This window comes from Coccinella septempunctata, chromosome 7, assembly GCF_907165205.1.
Source record: "Coccinella septempunctata chromosome 7, icCocSept1.1, whole genome shotgun sequence".
In the NCBI taxonomy this organism is placed as follows: domain Eukaryota; kingdom Metazoa; phylum Arthropoda; class Insecta; order Coleoptera; family Coccinellidae; genus Coccinella; species Coccinella septempunctata.
The window spans coordinates 16,175,962-16,197,515 of NC_058195.1; the positions used below are offsets into that span (position 1 = coordinate 16,175,962).

At 36.8% G+C, this 21,554-nt stretch overlaps 1 protein-coding gene across 3 annotated transcripts in view; it reads left to right on the top strand.

Annotated features, from left to right (window-relative positions):
* The first annotated feature begins 10,000 nt into the window (after positions 1 to 10,000).
* The window catches only part of LOC123316468 (potassium voltage-gated channel protein Shaw-like), a 229,838-nt gene continuing 218,284 nt past the window's right edge, over positions 10,001 to 21,554 (top strand). For 2 of the 3 annotated variants that reach the window (XM_044902550.1, XM_044902551.1), the window contains exon 1: positions 10,001 to 10,139. The gene's annotated coding sequence lies outside the window, so the exon portion shown is untranslated. The remainder of the gene's footprint in view (positions 10,140 to 21,554) is intronic. The other variant, XM_044902552.1, reaches the window with a different exon arrangement.

Below are 21,554 nucleotides of genomic sequence, written 5' to 3' on the forward strand. Positions count from 1 at the left end.
ATTTTATGAACAAGCCATTGTCCTTTTTATTTTCACTAGAAAATAACGCCTACAAGGACGCTGTTGCCAAATCGTGAACTAGAAACGAAGCGATTTAAATTTTAAGATCTCATATTGGAAGAATGGTTTTGAATAGTTTCCGCGGTACATTTGAAAAATTCATGAACAAAACTTATAATTATTCAAATTAAACTTGCATATGCTGTGATAAATTAAGGAGAATTCAGTAGCGGATCCAGGAGGGAAGGAGCACAGGGGGCACGGGCCTCCCCCCCAAGACCAAAAATTCTTTCCTCGCTTGCACTAAATTTTCCTATGATTTTCAAACCTATTTCCGAAAATTTATCTCAGTGGATTCGAATAGTCCACCAAAACTCGAATCTGGGAGATCTGAACCGGTCTCTGAATGCGACTACATATTTCGTTTTATATTTTCGACACGCCTATCCCCCAGAAAACTCATTACAAAGCTAAAAGTAATACCTACATATTCTGTAATATTGTTTTATATTGAAGGTATATGGACTCTTTCTGGTGGACACCCTGGACTTATAATGGAAATATTCAACTTTTCCTGAACTTGTTGACATCCGATGTAGTTGCAAATTGTCAGTTGTCAATAATTCCGAACATAGTTCATTGATTCATTTCTTGGAACAGAAAACCAAAACTGTCTGTAAAATGGCAGAAGATTCTCGATATCATTTTACTTTTCCATACAAAATTAGTGTGGGGATTTCAGGGCTCTATATATTTCTAAAGATTCAATATGCAATATGACGTGATTATACAAACCGTTTCTATTCATGATGGGTTTTCGCACACAGAAGTCATGAACTTCTGTAAAGAATTGAATCTTGATTCAAGACAGCAGTCGGGTTTCTTGATGAAGGTCGGTTTGCGTGAGTAGTATATCAAAGAGTGTTCTCCGTCACTTTTTTACATATCCTCACAATTTGTGGGGTTAAGCGGTTTATATACCCTTTATATATTTCTCTTTTAGGGTCATCTAGTCCATGGAATTTACTTAATTGGTTGTAGAAATTTTGTGGAATCCATGACAGGAATAGATTGATTGAAGTTTCGTATAAACTACCGTGATTCAAGCGCAATTCGAATCATCCACTAAGAATGAAGTCTAGGTAATTCCAAGTTTCTAATTAAATTGTGTTATAATACAACTGAGAGATGTGCATCCGACTTCTACCATAATAGTAATTTGCCCTCGAAATTTATGATGTTCATCTTTCCTCGTAGAAGTCGAATTATGTGATACCGAAACATAAATTGAAATTCTGTTTCCTCAACATTGTTTCGACGTATGATATTAACACTGAGAAATTCCCCTTTATTACATTGTTATCCGCTTACGTTCGTACCATCAACGTAATCCAATATTTCAGCCTGAGAACAGTGTTTTATTTCATCAATAACTTTGTTGGCCAGCATCAATTCAACTTCGTTCGAGAAGAGAATTATACCGACCGACAGGTAGGATTTCAATTTCACTCATACAGAGTTTGGTAGAAAGTCCATACTATTAACGTTAGGTCTGTTAGTTCTCGGCAATTTTGATGACAACCATAATGATGCTGACTGGTACAGTGGAAGTAAAAGATTTGTAATCATTAATGGTTTGTTTGCCCCTCAGCGGGACGTTAATCCGAAATGTGTTACCCCAACTGATCAGTTTGACGTTAAATACCAGGATAGGTTAGCAACTAACGCCTGAAACAAAGATTATAGAGTAGAAAGATGGGAAACGAGGTGACTAAAGCGATGTGTGCGCCATCTGTGTGTCAAGCGTGTTTTTAAGACGCTAGGACTGGTTGAGTAATTTGAGTACCATTTGCAGAAACATCTGAAATTTTGTAGGATTTCAGACGTCCATTTTGATCAAAGATGTTTTTATCATAGACATAGAGACATGGACTGTGCCTTGCCTTTCTATCTATGCATGAAATACGGTCAAAAAAGTGACGGAGAAACTGAACATCGGGCATGCAGTTGTCTTTTTCTAGAAATATGATTGGTCCGCACTCACCTCTATATTTATGAACACAAAAGAGACACGTAATGGCCCGACGTACATTTTTCTCTTCCTATAAAATAGCCAATTTTATGGAGGCATTGATCAGTCCATGTCTCTATGTCTATGGTTTTGATTCTCGTACCGCTTTTTATTTATCTAGCTCGTTCTAGTTGCTGATTATTGAATTTTTTGTCATATTTCTTGGTGAAAACACCAAAATATTGTTCGAAAATGATTGAATGGTGAAGAACTGTGGATAAAATAATGAAATGGATTTTCTGAGATTAAGTTTTTCACTGAACTAAGAAAATGGAAGCGTTAGTATTAAAACTCGTAACATGTGATTCGGTCATTCATTGATTCTAATTTTCAGTGCTCCGAAGTAGATAAAATTCTAAGGGCATAAAGACAATGACTTCAGAGTCATCCCATTGGGTTGAGGAAGAAACCTAGGCGTATCACCACTTGTCTGGTAGCAGAATGACGTTCTAAGGGAAAGGGAAGAGGAATTGAACTTCCTTCTATACAATTTTCATAGCTATCACCTGGTTAATGGAAAAAACACGAGGCACAGTATTCAAAATAATGATCAATATCACTCTGGTTTACTTTCACAATAATACAAATGAAAAATGGTGCGATAACTGTGGCGATATATTAGAGGATTACTTTGTTTTATAAAATCCTTTCGGAGCGTACGACGGATGAAATCATTATTATTATTATAGTGACTGACAATCGAAAGATTTGCTTATGTTTTTCTACGCCGCAAGGCGCTTCTAGCAATCGGGATAAAAAACTCCTAGCAGACTCGAGTCAGGCAACCTAAATTACACGACTTAACACCTACATAATTTGCGAAATATATTTTCGAGTAATTTGAGTTGAAAGAATATGTTCGTTTTTACAAAATTGTGGCATTAGGAAGGTGAATAAAAATTGTCGGTCAAATCCAGGCAATGGCAAACTTTTTGAGAGAAGAGTCAGATAAAATGAAAAATTACCTAGGCGGGCCAAAAATAAATGCATCTTTACAAGTGATAAACTTTATTTCGCTTCTTACATCAAACATGACTTACATCCTAGAAAAGTAAAAAAATAGAATTAATTGTTGTTTGGTAGGATACGAAGTAGTATGTGAAAAATGAAGCTGTGATTGAGTTTCTGAAAGTTGTTCACACTCTGGTAGAAATTGGCAGGGATGATGCTTAATGCTGGTCACTAAAGGTGCCTACAGATTACAGTGACGTTACGTAGGCCCACGTCATAATGCGCATGATTCAACAATCTGACATAGGATTTGCACGGAAGCGTTCAACTGGTCTGACGTGACGTTTGCATTCTCACGTTCCCACATTGAATGCTTCGGCGCTGAATGTTATATTTTTGAATCATGCGCATTATGACATTTAGGCCAGGCGCAAATAGAAACGCAGGTTGGTGAGGTGACGCAGGGTGACGCAGCTTTTTCCTGCGCTGCACGTACTATCTGATCAATCACTATCACGCTCTATTTGCGCGGTCTTGTTCTTTTCTATGTTTCACAAAAACTCACGCTCACCAACCTGCGTTTCTATTTGTGCCTGACCTTATAGTCGGTTGTAACGCTGCTACTCATAGATTCATTGTATAAATCACCTGTTCACATAACAGCAATATGCAGTTGTTCCCGAGATATTATGATTCATTGAATGCGATACCAGATTCTGCCTGTCATATTTGGTGCTCCTCCCTCAGTAGTAATGTTGCGAATATTGGTCGAAGGTACTTTGAACTACGTGATTCTTTTCTTGAAATGTTTGAAATGTGTCTGATAGTTTTTTTTTTGAGCAATTTGTAATGCTCGATTCGCCACTAACCACCCTGAGCATAATATCATAATCCCAGTTACCGTGCTGTTGACTGTTTAACTCAGGGTCCCAAGACACCCAAGCCCAAGCAAATTCAAAATAGTGTAAAATTGAGAGAACTAGAATACTACACCTATGCTAAGTTGCGCCCAAACCTTGCTAAACTAATAGAGTAAGATCCCGGACCGACCAGACATTACTTATTTTCACACAGATGCAACTTTATGGTCTCAGTAGAGTCTCATGTGCTTTGAATACCTGCGAACTTGTGGACCTTGCCTAATGACACCTGGGCAGATACCAGGTGGCAAAGGTAACTAGAAATAAGTGTTACTAAACTTATTTTCACTTGGCTGATTTTTAAATATTTTTTAAAGAATATCATTCTGAAGTTATATTATAAGTGACAGACACATTCCAGGGGCCAAAACTCTTGCCAGACGCTTTGAAGCTGCACAAAAAATAAATGAACAATACTTATTTTCACAGGAAAGTATAAAAACTTGAATGCATTCTTTCGGAAAATTATTGATCAATAGGCCCATTTTGAGGGCAATCTCACTCTTAATAATCTGTTTCGGAAATGGGATCATTACACAAAGAGCCCTTATTTTTTGGAATTCCATCATGCCTAGAAATACTGACAGGCATTTCTGATTCACCTTGTGTATTAATGTTCTGCATCTCGGAAATTCCAGCATGAATGAAAAATACCCAACCCAACTATTACAATAACGGAATTCCTAACATTCACAATAATCTTACACTATCCCAAGAGGTTTAAAGATCTAAATGCTGTGAGAGTTGATCCGTATACAGAGAAGCAGCTTTGAAGTATTTCAGTTTGAATTCAGATAAACACTCTGGGGGAGGTTGGAGGAAAAATCTACCGGATATTACGTGACATAATTCAATTTCTTCCACCACATAAAAATTCAGTTTTCCCGCCACTGCCGGATTCGGATCAATAAATGGATTCTTCCCCTTTTTCGAACAGTACAAAAACGGAAGTGACTAAAAATAGGTCCCAACCAATTGCTCCACAAAGAGGATGCGGCAATGAATGGCTAGATATTCAGTCAAAGCAAACAAGCTGCAGGAGACATTTCAAATCGAATTCACTGCAATAGATTCTGATCAGCTTGTTTCGATTTATTCGTTCCAATAGCGTACTCAATAGTTTAATCCCTGCGATGAAAATGATCTATATCTACCATTCCGCATTCGTAACAGATAAAATTGAACACAGTTCTGGATCAATGAACCAGATATTTATTCATGCCTTTGTTTATTGCCGACAATAGGCAATTGATACAATATGTGTAGCTCACAGAGGTAATCAAATTACCTGTTCATGAACTCGGTGATGAAAGTCGATCACATACACCATATTCAAAAAACAAAATCAGCAAAAACCAATTCAGAAGTGAAAACCTACAAAACAAGAGAATATGAACACATTCAGATCCCAACCCTACAGTTTATAAGTATATAATAATAATATGAATTTTAATTCAATTACAAATTCGAAGAGACCCATTTCTTTAATTTAATCTTTCTGAATATCGACTGTTCAAAATCTTTAGTTCATTAGAAAACAAGTTAAAGGAAATTATTGCTCTTACAATACTCTTACTCTTACCACTGACTGTCCTGAATCTTATAGTTCCTAGTGATGCTTTTTGACTTTACAAATTCATCTTTCAGTACGTCATAATGGTATTTCAATGATTCAAGTGAAAAAAGCTATTCCATTGGGTTATTGCGAACTATTTTATCTTTATTAATAATTATTCTCAAAATACGTTTTTGGTGGTTTTTTTACAAATTTAGACAATTAAAGTAAGCTCCATGAAAAAACTCCATAACTTATAATACCACGAAACAAAGCTTATTTCTTTCAGATAAATTTTCTTCAAATTCTTTCCAACTATAGCTGTGTCGCCCGCAAAAGAAATAACTGTATCAGCAGGTACAGTATTCAGCATATCATTCACATACAGGAGAAACAACAATTGTCCCAAAACAGTGCCCTGGTGTACTCCTGTACTTACCACACAATAATCGCGTACAGAACCTTTTCAAATATGAATTAAGAGCTGCGCTCTACCTCTAATACCATAGTTCAATTTTTCCAAAAAAAAATTTTTTTTGATTGCCCCTATCAAAAACTTCTGCCAAATCTAAAAAACCTACAGCCACTGACGCCCTTTTATCAAGTTTTTGGTATATTAAGTCAGTCAAATAATTCAAGGCGTCTTTCGTACTCAATTTGTCACGAGCTGAGCTTCGGGTGATGGTAGGACTGCTGACAGGCACTGTCGGTACAAATATCACTTGTACCGAATAGGAGAGTCAGCAGTTGAGATTTGTAGGCTCTGTGGATCAGAAGCAGAAAGAACTGAACACGTGGTATTCAAGTATCCAGAGCTGGCTGGCCTAAGAACCATTCATATGGGGAAACCGGTTCTGGATACTCGAGGTGACGGCCAAGACCCCTAAGGATGTTGCCCGTTTTATCAACACCATTAACGACCCCCTTGCATTCCTATGAATGAGTACGGTAGAGAACAAAAGATCTATATGGTCGCAGTTCCCGAAAGGCTAATCGAGCCACAACGACCCCAGTTCAAATAATAATTATAAGAATAACATTAATTCAAAATACAGAGACCTAGAGGAACAAACCAGGAGACAGTGGAAAGTGGAAGTTAAAAGAGGTCAAGACCATCCCTATTGTCATTTCATCTACATTCCTTATACCAAAGAAACTACCAAAGAACTGGAAAGGGCTCCAACAGAACTTCATCCTTTTGATATCTGAGATATCTGGGATAGGTGTATGTTCCTCTGGCGAGGAGTGTAAAAAATCACAACGCCAAAGTCATAATAATAGTCAAATAATTCAAGGCGTTCTTCGTACCCAATTTTTCCGTTAAACCGTACTGTCGTTTTGAACCGACTATTGCATACTAACATAAAAAAAGGGTCATCAATTCATTCTGTTATCGGCTGGCGATATGCTGTTTCCTCAGACCTTATACAGACGAGAGCTCATATTCAACCTGTAACAGTTCTCCATACGTAAAAACCCAAAACGTTAGACCTCGAACGGAAGGCAAACCTGCTATACCAATCCTGAATGTACTGAATTAATCTGAATTAATCGGTATATATATATATACAAGTAGTGAAGGTCGAGAGAAGGTGAGAATATTACAGTAGTTGTAAAATTGAAAGTGAGAAACCAAATGTAAGTCGATTTTTGTTAATCAGGGTGTGAATGCCAGGAGAGCAAAAATTTCCCTTCAAAGAATAACGAAATTGTGCAAAACTTATTGGTTGAAAAAATTGAGAAACCTGTAGACATAGCCTGACTAAAATTGTAAGCAGATTGTCTTAAGGCGTTACATTACACTGAGAATCTAAGGTCTATTTCAGCTGTTCTCGCCACGATTTGAAGCTGGTCTTCCAGTTCCAAAATTCCAACAAACTCCAGATTACTTCAACGAGGCGTCTTCAATGTCTGGTATCACAAATACTTCTCGTCCAGAGTAGTTTTTGAGGAATGGCGAGACATTCTTTAACCAGGCGAATCTGCGTTTCTTCCTCCTATCTGCTGAATCTCCACTGGTCCGTTTTTGCTAGACCTTTTCCTATTAGGTTTAGGTGCTTCAATAGGCGGCTCTGTCCGCTGAGGCAAAGCTCATTTTATTGACACTTTTCAAACCCTATAGAATTCTTTTTTGCAGTAGTATTTTTTTATTGGACAGAAAGGTTACGGGCCTATAAAAGGCGTGCTCTTTTTCTGATGAGTGTTCTACAGAGCTGCTGACTCGAAGTGTTACTAATTCAAAGAGCTGTTATTTGGCGATTTTAAATATGTATTTTTATTTGAAAATTATTGGCACGGAGGACATCTTTGATTCTGCCGATAACCGCATCGCAAGCTGCTGAAATGTGGACTTGATATATCCGTCGGGTTCAGATCAGGAGAATATGGAGGCCACTGTTGTTAGGAAATGAAGCGAGGAACAGCATTTCGCAAAAATTCTTGCATCTTTCGAGCTCTATGGAACTGTGCCGCGTTTTTTCTGTGCGGATATAAGACATCTCACTTTTTGTATTTTGAGAAGCTGCAATGCAAGCTCAGTATTCAATATGTTACTAAGTCTTTCAAGCGATATTTTCACGGATGCGGCTATTTTTGCTGCACTTTGTCGTGGATGTCGTTGAATTGGCATCTCACTGTATATATCATTTCCGGAGATGTTGATGTTTTTTATGGCCACCACCATAGTAGGTAGTAGTAGTAACGTATGAGGGTCTGGTATACGAATATTTTATTCATACGTAAATGCTGCAGCCTTAGATTAATAAAACATGGCTGCAGCTCACGAACAATAAAGCTGGCTGCGATTTTTCGGCCTAATTTAAGGCGATCACACCGTTACGTTTGATTTACTTTTATATATATCTCTTCTTTTTTCAATTGGGGAAAGAGATGATAGTCTGATGGAGTCAAATCTGGTGAATAAGGGGGTGTTCTAATAATTCAAACCCTAAATCACGAATTTTTTGCATGGCAACATGAGATTTGTGTGCAGGGGCGTTGTCCTGTAAAAACAAATCACCTTTGTATAGCTTTCCGCTCCTTTTCTCTTTGATTTTTTCCCGTAGAATTCTACCCTTATCCAAAAAATCAATCATGATTACTCCATGGCAATCCTAAAAAACTGAAGCAAGACTTTTCCTGCAGATTTTTGGGCACGAAGCTTCTTAGGTCTTGGAGAACCAGAGTGTCGCCATTCCATCGATTGCTGCTTGGTTTCTGGATCGTAGAAATATACCCAAGTCTCATCCATAGTAACAATTCGGTTTAACAAGTCTACATCGTTTTCAAATCGAACACAGATCGAACGCGATGCTTTCACCCATGCACGCTTTTGGTCAACATTCAAACATTTGGGGATCCATTTTGCAGCAATTTTCCTCATGTCCAAAGTGACGTGAACTATAATATGAACGCGTTCGTATAAAATATTCAGTGCTTCAGATATCCGTTTTAGCCCAATTCGACGGTCTGATAAAATCATATCATGAACTGCATCGATATTTTCGGGGACTGACACAGAAACTGGCCTTCCCGATTTGTCATCATCTTCAATGGAAAATTTACCTCTTTTGAAGCTTGCAGTCCAATTTTTCACGATCGCATACGAAGGACATTGATCACCAAGGGTATTAAACATATCTTCGTAAATCTGCTTACCTCTTAACCCTTTTAAATACAGGTACTTGACGATGGCTCGATACTTCGATTTTTCGATTTTCACAATTTCGGTGGACATCTTCTTTTTATTAATTTATTGTGTAACTCTGATTTACTTTTTTGACCTCAAACTTCACACTGACACTCTTAATGAGTTATTGTTCGTTGCTAGGGTAATGCAATATTTTTTTTATGCATGGAAGCCTAGACCACTAGGCTAACAAGATATCAATACATCCTTGTATAGACTTGACTGAAGCTTACTTTGTTTCCATATTTCCCTAAGCCATCAAGTACCCAATGTTGAAATCATCCTTTGCCCCAATCAGATTTCTGATGGGTGAACTCTTCTTCGACAAGAATAATCAGAGGATGCAACGCGTTCGACCTAATTTCGCCTTTCCTCCAACAGAAGCTCACGTGTTTCGTTGTTTGTTTTGCAGGATGCAGCTAGTTTTGTCGTAATTTGCCCCGTGTCCTGTATTTGACAGACCAAGGGCGTAAAACACTCGCCTCAGGTTATTTCAGACAATCCGTTCGAAACTTCAAAGGGCTTACAGTTGTATAAGAAATGAAGGTCCTTTAACTTCACAAAAACTCTACTCTATATAATTATCATATTTTCCAAACTATCCCCCATTTTCAAGGATTTCCCATCAAACTCTTTTCAGATAGCGGACAAATTAAAATTTTCAACAGTACTTGCTCTAACGAGGACGTAAATAGCCCCAACCTCCTGCTATATTTATGTAGGTGTTTGCAACGCAACGATAATAGGGACTTCGGAGCTGGAAGCTGCAGAATAATCTGCGATAACGTGAAAACTGGACGAAACAGAACCGGATGCTGCTACCGCCACGGCAGTTTTCTCTCAGCGGTTGAGCGAGAAACCACGCCAGCTGAGTTTGCTTCTCGAGCGTTCTGTGGCGGTTTTACTTTGCGTAGTGCTTATTTCATCCAATAAATTTCCTGGAGGATTTCATCTGTAAGTGGAAATGATTCAGATTAAGGAAACACTTGTGCTTTTTCGGACTTTCATATAACAAAAAATTATTAGATTGAGGACTCTAATATATCTTCATGAAAGTCATTAAACCTTTTTCAAAGTTCAAATAAAAATTTCTCAGAATTTTTTATTCCATGCCATCGAGATCGACTGAGTAAATCATGCTGCTGAATTCAAGTGAAATATTTCATTTGGACGTATGCGCTCTGTTACTTTGGAAACGAAACAGGGATTTGAATTCGAAAAATCATTGAAATGATAATTTCCTAGAGAACTCCATCTTTATGTCAGAATTATTTTGACTCAGGAGAGTCTTATACGTTTTCGCAACGGAAAATCAATGGTTTGAAGATTCTTCTACAATTCCACGAAACTCGTCTAAAAGTTCAGATAACAATTTCTCGGTATTTACTCCTAATTTGGTTAGTTTTCATCCCATCGAGAACTAAGGTCGTTAGCTGAGTCATCAAGCTAAAGGATTTTTGTGGAATATTTTATAAGGATGTATATATACAAGGAATTACTTTGGGAACGAAACAGGGGTGAAAATTTTTTCTGTTGTTCTGCTCTTCGGAAAGGAAATTTTTTGAAATTTGAAATTTGAATAGGGAGTATTAATTAAATGAAAAAAATTTAAGTCTGTTCCTTATATACACAAATATTAAATTTCAACTTTAATATAGATTTCCATTGATCGAAAATATGCGATGAATTAATCTAAGGTACTGCAGTAACTCATTGAATTCATTATTAGTCAGTCTGAGGGATCAAAAATTTGTATTGTGAGTGTGACCTATTTCAAAAAAAAATTTTTTTTCTATTCTAAGTGGTCCTCCGTTATTTCATTCGATTTGAAATTAATTTTTTCAAATTTGTGTTGAGTCGAGATTAAATTCATATAAAAGATAATAATCATACTGAACACTGAATATTGCTACTGCTATATCATTTTCATGATATATGAAGAAAATGCAATGTTAACCAACTTATGAACCTCTTGAAGAATTGTTTTCAAAGGGTTTCAAGGATGATGTTTTGGCATATTGTTAGCGCAAATTCAGCTCATTGAATAATGATAATATTCAGATATCTTCAGCGTATGGAACAAGCGAAGAAATAAAATTTACGGCTAGTTTCCTAATCAATTTTAAAGTCCTTCAATTTGAAATTCACTTGTCTGTAAACGATTACATTTCTATTCTGTGAAGGTTAAACAGAAGACATCGGTATTACATCAACAAATCAGATATTCATCAAGGAAAAATAGTTCTGAAGGTATCATTTTCATGTGAAATATCACACATTACGAAGACTAAAAGGGCAAAAACTATTGATGCCAAAAATCGTCGAAATGACTATTACTCATCTATAAAAAAGATAATTCAACTCATACTTCATTGAGGGTAAAAGTTAGTTTCGTCCTTTCTTATTGTCAATCGGATATTTATGTGCCAAGGACGAAAAACTGTCTAGTATGGTCGAGCCTGCAAATTGCTAGCTGGCGAGAAAATGGACAATTTTCTGAGGAGATGCATATAATATTTTCTCGTTGATAAAAGATCATAATAGTCAGTACTCACTCGTTTGCTGGCCTCAGCTACGTCGCTGTAATTTAGCTGAGCTCTGGAGGAGTGTTTTTAATATCCATATCTCTATCCGTTATAGATTATTATGGACACTAATATTTTAACCAGGTAGAACGAAAATTGTAATTTTTGTTGAGGTTCACGAAAAATTCAAATCTCCGTTCTGGAAACTGTGAACGCAGTTCTACATGACTTATCACTTGGAGCATTGTCGCCAAATATGTACATCGAGGGACTACGTGCTTCAGCCTAACTCTTCTTTGAATCAAAGCAAACAAAATAAATCCTTCAGCAAATACTGTTTAATTTACCCAAAATCTGACATATTCAACACAGTAAAAATTTTATGAAACTGCAATCGACATGAAATCGGAAAGTGAAAAGTAGTGTTGCCGCAACCGTTGCCTCCACCATTTTGCCACTCCGATCAATTCATTTATAACATCATGTTTTTGAAGTTGGCCCAGCACGTGTCAATTTTTGAAAAAAAAATTTTGCTGAATTATGCTGTTTTGTGGTGTTGAAATTTTTTTCAATTCGATACAGTTCTCAAGATGTTAGAAATGGGCCATCCCAGCTTTTTCAGAAAAAATTGTTTTTTATGGCTAAAATAGATTGTGCTATATATGTACTGCATTTTCGAGATATCCCTGAAAATTCGACCAATTTTCTAGTGAATATTTACGGCGCAAGTCAGCACAAATGTTGCACAAATTATTCCACCCATTTTCAGGAAAAAAATCAAAAGTGATGGGCTAACTTTTTTCTTCATTTTCGATTTTCAGGGAAATAGGAGGAAATTTCGCAAAAACTCGAACGGCACAACTCGGTACATGTATAGCACAATGTATGACATCCATAAATGTCCTGGGTTGTACTCCACACATTTTGTTGAATATCCACGGCACAAAGTAACACAAATCTAGCACAATGCAGCACAAAATTTTTTTTTAGAAAATCTAAAAGTGTTGGACACACTTCACACACATGAAAAATTCCATGTTTACGATTAAGAAAACAAATTTTAGGTTTTGAAGCGTAAGATGCTCATTTAGGTACTTTTTGAATGAATTTTGTATTGAATAAACCCAAGTGGATTGGGAATGCACAATACGATATACGTGAGTACAGCATTTTAGGGTCTTTGCTGGTTATTCAACAGAAAAATGTATAGAAACAGCGAATTCAGTGCTCATGAAACCACTTAATCCAGTATTAAAATGGTTATTTATTTACCAAGGACGAAAATTATCTATTATAGTCGACCGTGTAAATAGCAAGCGGACGAGACAATATATACAGTTTTTTGCCTAGGTGCATATTACATTTTTTACTTTATGAAAGTAAGTAGTTATCCGTGTGATAGCCTCATCTAGGTCGCCGTATTTGCAAATTCCCTCATCTCTGGAGTAGTGTTACTGATATCTATATCTCTATCACTATCCATTTCTGATTATAACGAACACTAACATTCAAACCACGTACTTAATTCACTCGTAAAGTCTAGCAGATTTAGTAAAGAATTAATTTGACAACAGAAAATAACTCTTATCATCACGGGCACTTATGTTTTTATCAAATTCTGTTTTCACAAAATTGATTCAATCGCCCCTCTATCTGGTAGTGATGAACAGCCAGACGAAAAGTGTATGCCGACGAAAAGTATATGAGGACGAGAAGTGTATGCGGACGAAAAGTGTTTGCGGACGAAAAGCACTTGCCTTCAAAAATAGTCGACTTTCTATTTGAAAATTAGTACATTGAATGCCTTTTTCCAGGTTGACGAAAGAATAAATGTCTTGCCATGATCAAATTACTTGGATTTCTCTTATTAATGCTTAATTGCGTCAGTTACAGATTGGACTCACGTAACTCGAGTGAAATTGGAAGAAACATTAGATTTGCTAATCATTTCATCTGAGTAATAATCTATAGAAATCGAAACTTTCCAAATGGTCTTTTATTCAAAAATTAATTTTGAATTTTGAAACACGGTTGGTTTTCTTCCTTTTCAGATTCCATGCAGAGTTTAGTATCCAGCGGCTCAAATTGATAATACACAGAGTGATTAATTACACTCTGTCCTCACTCCTTTTTTTTTGGTGCCAAAGTTTCAATATTAACGTCAACTATGGTTAATTGATGATCGGGTGGAATTGTATCGATGAACGAGAATATGAAGAGACGAGATTCGAGCACAATTTTTCTCGAATCACAATCTAGGTCATCAAAAATCCGCATGAATATTCATTCGACAGGAAAAAAGACTTTCTTTTCAGATTCTGCCTTCATGAATTTATTATGATAGGAGATCTGGATTTGATTTAGATTCGTTCAAGAAAGGAGAAGGGGGAAAGCACTGAAGTGAAAACAGGAGCTTTTGCGAGCTTGTTCATGTAACAAGGGCAGTCGCCCATTCGGATATTCAACTCGCTCGATGATGCTTGGCCCAGAGGAAAAATATTTTGAAATAGGCGAAGACTATTAATTAAAAGTGATGTACGTATGAAATTTGATATAATACGATCAATAAACAATTCTAGGAAATGAATCGGTAGAAATCATTTAGTTCAGTTCTTTTCGAATGAAAAATCAGTCTTGTCCCCATTGAATAATCATTATTAATTGGAGACTGAAATTCTCAAGTCCCATTTCGATGGTGTCGTCGTTCATCATGTTGTTGACAGTTTTCTCGACTTCAAGGACCCAACTTACTAATTTATACGACGACTTTCTGTTGATTTTACTCCATGGTATTCGAACACTAATGCAATTTTGCACTCCCGGCAGTATAAAGTGAGTTAAGAACCTCAGTCGCCGTTTAGTAATTGATTGCGAATTAGGGTGGGATCCACACGTGGAACATTTCGATGCTAAGTTCTGTGAACTCCGTAGCTTCGATAAAGGAATTGACTGACAGCTACTCAACCAGTTCAAAGCCATAAAAAAGACTCCCTGACACCCACACATTTTAAATTGCCAATGTGGAAAATGATTCATCAGTATTCAATAATGTCTACGTAATCTAATTTTTTTTCGGTTCACCCCACAGATGTTGACTATTTATCTCGAAATCTTGTGTCCCAGTCAAATCTGCCCCTCAAGATATCAGGGCTTTTTTAGATATTGATTGAAATTCATTCTGGGAGGATTCTGCATTTCCTGAAACTTTTTAGGGTTCACTCCCAATCTCTGTGAGAAAATCAATTAAAAAAATTAAATAAACGATTGCTCCTGCGTAAATACTTGCACTAATTTGTCAGGAGCAAATCTACTAGAAAAAATTGTTTCCTGACAATGAACTGAAAATAAAGAACTTTGAAATTATAATTTTATATTGTAACGTTTCTTAGTCTGTCAGACTCCTTCATCAGACGAAAATCAATTTTCGAAAATCTTCTGAATTGTATCTTTTGTTTGACAATTAATGTCAAACCTCCCCTGATATGCAACACACATTGCAGTATAGCGTCACGGCCACCAAATGTGATACCACAACATTTTCACGAGTTCGAATCGGAGTATTTTCATCTAAATATCTAGTGCAGGCGTTCTAAAATAATCAGTTCGAATTTATTTATGAAAATTATGATAGGGTAGAAATGTATGTAGGTACATTATGAATTTTGCTGATCATCTGTATAAGGAGGCTTAGCCTCCCTTGCCTCCTCTGACGTGCCGCCCTTGAATTGAGAAATATAGTTAACTGTGGATGGGAACCCCAAAGCTTCTGAGAGCGACATGCTGAGAACCCACTAGAGAGTTAAGATAAGGTTTATACATAACTGAGCGCAAATTCCATATTGCAACTCTGAGATTAAAATGAAAATGGGGCCCAAAATGAACTCCCAAAGACACCTTCTGTGCAATTGCCATGGGGGCAATTTGACCCAATGAAGAACACCGAAATAGGTTAACACATGACTGAGAGCAAATTCATTATTGCAATTATGAGATTATACTCCCCAAATCTAAAGAACCAAAGACACCTACCTGCAAACATCGGTGGCCGATATTCTAGTGGATATTCACAACGATCGTAACTACGTAACCGAGTGCAAAGTCAAGTTTCAAATTGTGAGGTTATATCATCGAGTGAGGCAGAACTCTCTTTGATATACTACTCACGTGTATGCCAGATAAACACTTATAAGGAGGAGAAGTGATTGATACCATTATGAAATGGAAGTATGAAGTATTGACGACAATGATATCTGAGACATCAGCGGACAATCAATCCATTTCTGTCCTAGCTACTCGCGGAAAACCTCAAGGGGTAGTAATATCCTCCCCTATTGAGCTTAGTAGTGGATTAACTACTATACAGGCTAATGGAGCTTGGATTCAAGTTCGTTGGCTACGCTGATGTTATTACCCAAATCTGGTTCAGAGTAGTTTAGTAGTTCAGTCGAGTAGCAAGTAATTCAGTAGCTAAAACATTTTCTTACTGTCTTAATCGACTGAATTCTTGGTTTCCAGACTCTTTCTCGCTACTCGACTAAAATACTAGCCTAGTCTGAACAGGGCTTAAGAGGTTACTTTGAGGGAAACCTTAGCCTCATAACTATCAATCAGTGGTAGTGTCTTGTTAATGGGGTTCACCATCAACCCAACCAAGACTGGTCTTGGTTGAGTAATTCCTTTCACTCGGAGAAGGAATCTTTCAGACTTGAAATACATCTCACTAAACCGAGATATAATAGAATAATATTCAGGAAATAATCCTGTGGAATAAGCATGTCAAAATACTACTAGTAAAGTAGAACTCTAATGTTGTGCAAAATTATGTCCGAAACTTGGAGCTGTAACTCCAAAATACTCCTATGGGTGAAGGTCATGACTATGAGAACAATAATAACATTTGAGATAGACGTCGTTTGTTCAACGAGGAAAATACTACACTGACCTATGTGCGTATCACTCGAGATATGCATGAGATATGCACTTGAGATCATTACAGATCTCATCCCTCTACATCTATTGATTGATAGGGTAGCCCATGCAGCCATCCTCAGAATATCTAGGAAGGTACAGGCAATAAGATAGTAGAAGTCAGAGATCCTAGACAAAAACACAAGGACTGCCAAATCATATTCCTGGTCACTTGAAAATCAAACGAAATTATGAGGCCAACATATTTGCCAAAAAGGGAGCAGAAACCTCGCTTTCTGGCCCAGAACATTTCTGCAGTATAGAAAAATACACTACGAGGATGTATTGATATCTAGTTAGCCCAGACATGCATGAAAAAAATATTGCGTTACCATAGCAACGAACAATAACTCATTAGAAGTGTAAGTGTGAAGTTTGACGTCAAAAAAGTAAACCAGAGTTACGCAATAAATTAAAAGAGAGAAGATGTCCACCGAAATTGTGAAAATCGAAAAATTGGAGTGTCGAGTCATCATCAAGTACCTGTATTAAAAGGGTTAAGAGGTAAGAAGATTTAGGAAGATATGCTTAATATCCTTGGTGATCAATGTCCTTCCCATACGATCGTGAAAAATTGGATTGCAAGCTTCAAAAGAGTTAAATTGAGGATGATGACCGATCGGGAAGGCCATTTTCTGTGTCAGTCCCCGAAAATATCGCTAGCAGCCCAGAGGATCTACAGATAATGCTGGACACCTATAAACATATTTATACGAAGCTTTAGGCCTTAGACTCAATATCGACAAAACCAAAATCCTAGTCAGTCCCCCAGAAAGCCTTCAAACACATATCAGCCTGGAGAATGAAACCCAAGAACAGGTCGAGCAGTTCAAATACTTGGGAAGCTTCATAAATACTAGGGCTAACCTAGACACGGAAATACACAACCGTATCAATTCGGCATTCTGGAAGCTAAAGGTCAGAGGGTTTCAAAATCACGACCTCAATCTGAAGACCAAGAGAGCAGTAGTCCTCCCAACGCTTCTTTACGGAAGCGAAAGCTGGACGCCCTACAGGCGACATATTAAACAGCTTGAACAAACACAACAACGTCATCTAAGACAGATAATGCACATCAGATGGTTCCACAAAGTTTCGAATGCAGAAGTCTTGCAACGCGCGAGTTGTACAACAATTGAGACTCAAGTAACGAGGGCCCGACTCAGATGGAGCGGCCACATTCTGAGGATGCAAGACATAAGACTCCCGAAAATAGCTCTGTATGGCGAATTGGCGGAGGGAGCCCGGAAACCAGGAGGCCAGTATAAGCGTTTTAAGGATACACTACATCAATCCCTAAAATCAATTAATGCCAATCATAACTGGGAACAACTAGCGTTAGACAGGTCACAGTGGAGATCTATGGTGCACAGTTATAATGGAGACTCGAGAAGAATTCAGCGGAGGCCAGATCTGGTTGGTGACTATCCATGCCTGGAGTGTGGAAGGATCTGTAGGTCACGGTTGGGTCTCTTCAGTCACAGGAGGGCACGCAGTCGCAATTAGCCCCAAGAAATTATAAGTCTGTTCTTTTTTTTATGTCTTTTTGTGATTAATTCCTGGTAACGGGATACAGCAATGAATGAAGGAATGAACGATGCAGTCCATGACATGATTTTATCAGACCGTCAAATTGGACTAAAACGGATATCTGAAGCACTGAATATTTCATACGAATGCCTTCATCATATAGTTCACGTCAATTTGGACATGAGAAAAATTGCTACAAAATGGATCCCCAAATGTTTGAATGTTGGCCAAAAGCGTGCAAGGGTAGAAGCATCACGTTCGATTTGTGCTCGATTTGAAAACGATGTATACTTCTTAAACCGAATATTTATTTTGGGTGAGACTTGGGTACATTTCTTCAATCCAGAAAAAAAGCAACAATCGATGGAATGGCGACACTCTGGTACTCCAAGACCTAAGAAGTTTCGTGTCCAAAAATCTGCTGGAAAAGTTCTTGCTTCAGTTTTTCGGGATTGCCATGGAGTAATCATAATTGATTTTTTGAATGAGGGTAAAACAATAACCAGGGATTACTATTCGACATAACTGACCAATCTAAGGGAAAAAATTAAGGAGAAAAGACGCGAAAAGCTATCCAAAGGTGTTTTGTTTTTGCCCCTCCACACAAATCTCATGTTGCCATGCAAAAGATTCGTGATTTAGGGTTTGAATTACTAGAACACCCCCCTTATCAACCAAATTTGCCTCCATCTGTCTATCACCTCTTTCCTCAACTGAAAAAAAAATTTAAAGATCGTAAATTTTCTTCCAACGAGGAGGTAATAAAAGCTGTGGAGATCTGGTTTGAAGAGCAAGAAGAAACATTTTTTGAAAGGTCTAGAGACGTTGCAGGTTCGCTGTAATAAGTGTATCCAATTAAAAGGAGAATATGTATGTTGAGTAATAAAATATTTTGACATTGAAATTTTGTTTGGCCTACTATAGTAGGCCTAGAATTTTTCAATATATCCTTGTATATTGCCCCACTAACTTTCCTATAAGACATTACAGCCTCAGAAAGCATATGGTTTTATCAGAAACTGACTTGTGTAGATTCTGTGGGGAAGAAGAGAACAAACTGTCAGTTTGTGCAAGCCGACAGAAACCAGTTTCTGGTTTCATCTTCAGATATACTTTTCAGTGGCTGCTTAGACATCTCAATGACTTTCGACATTTAATTTCAGAAGACATCAATTTATTCATCCCTTATAATCACTGATCTATCTCCAGATGATTCAAGGCTGTTCGGTGACTCCCTTCATCCTACCCAAGTCATCAGTGGAATATAATTCGCAAAACTCAGATTTAATCAATCCAATCCAAATGAATATAAATGAAACCATGCTTATTCAACAAGGCCTTCAGCTAAATATAGGAATCAGCGGAATCCATTATTTAAATATTCCCGATTATATTTCCCCTGGCTATTGATGCTGAAAATCAGATAAAATTGAATACATAACTGCATTTGATGGACATTCCCATTCCTTTATTTCGTTTTACCAATTAACCATTGTTACATGAATTTCACTAGCTACATGAATGTGTACATTGTTTCGAACTATTTTATCAGACAAATAAATAGTATAAATATAACCGCGAAACGAAACTACAGATGTAAACGAAATATAGATATTTTTGATGCAAATTCGATGTATCGAAATGAGAGAAATATTTCCTCATCAGTGGAATTCATTGATCCAAAAAAGTGTAGTACATAAAGTACATAAAGTCTTAATTTTTGAAAGTGTTATCAATCAACTGAACTGATGTTTTTTTTTTAGTTAAGGTAAGTTAAAATGTTTATTTTTTTCTGAGTGATGCTTAATGTTGATCATTATATGTTTGTCATCTTGATAGGGTCTGATAACCAGAAGATAGGTATCGAAACTATTGGTCTAGTGATTTACAAGATAAAAATAATATCCTGTAACTACCGAAGATAATTAAATAAAATTTATTTTTCAATACATTTTTTCAACGATGAACTTCGTAAAGCTCTGAAGAAAAAAATGACACATTTACATGTCGTTCAAAATTTATGAAAGAATTTTGAACAAGTCCTGCATAATTTGGAGGGAATAGTAAAACATACGGACTGTAATTCAATCTGTGCGAATTCTCATTCCAACTGAAAACATAAAAAGCATACTTCAAGGTAGGAAACAAGATTTCATGCATATATGATTACCTCCTGCTTGCTTCCACCCTACTTCTGATTGAATATCACAGTGTGAATAATTTATGGCAGAATTCATTAGTTATATGAATCAGGTTTGAAAACAGACGAATGAATTTTAATCAACTGAAATTGTAGACATCAAATGAAGATTGAAATATATTTGCGTCGTGTCTCCCTTTACTTCAAGGCTATATTTGTCGCAGATATAAGGGTGGTACACGTTGCGGTGCTCTTCAAGGGATACATGATATTGAAAACAGATTAGATTTTTACAAAAATTATGTTTTGAACCACGACCCGCGATTTGCTACCACAACAGCATCTTCAGGTGGATAAAGGTAAAAATTAAGTCAGAAATAATAGATTGGTGGTATAAGGATCAAAGAGCAGGAGATTGATACTATCAGTCAGTTCGTCGACGTTTCCGAAATACTTTTTTTTATCCTCAGGGCTCTGAACAAGTTACGGAAAATAAAGCGAAACATAGTAAAAAAGGTAAAACATAGATAGTATAGCTAGAAGTAAATGATTGAAATTTGGATAAAAAATCGTGAAGGTTTTTTAAAATAAACATTTTGTGTTACTTAAATATTGTAGTCGTTTTTTGCACATTTTTTAAATTTTACAACAAACCAGCTGTTCGAGCAGATCCAATGTCGATGTTCAGTTGTTGTTAAAATGCCTAGAGCACGTGTACGCAGAATTTATCGCCAGCTAAGTGAATTAGAAAGAGGTCCAATTATTGGTTTACGGCATGCGTGGTTGTCATTTCGAGAAATCGCTAACCGTACGAACAGAAATCCAACTACTGTTATGAGATGTCAAGCGTAGTTTGACAATGTCCAAAATAGATAAAAAGGAAAATATACCTTCATAATACAAAAAGAAAACTATTCCTAATTATACCATAATAGGTTTACACGAGAGTATACAAAAAACTGTTAACAAACAAGACTACACACTGATAAACAAACAACATAAAACTATTGAAAACTTTCTAGTCAACAACAAAACAAAAACCACACAAGAAGAAGAGAGTGGAGTGTAACAAATAAATTGTGCTAATTGTCCTTCATTTTACATTGACATGTAATATGAAAAAACGTTTTAATGAACACCGCAGAAACAACTCAAAATCAGCGTTAGGTTGCCATATAGACCAATATAAACACAACATAGAATTGA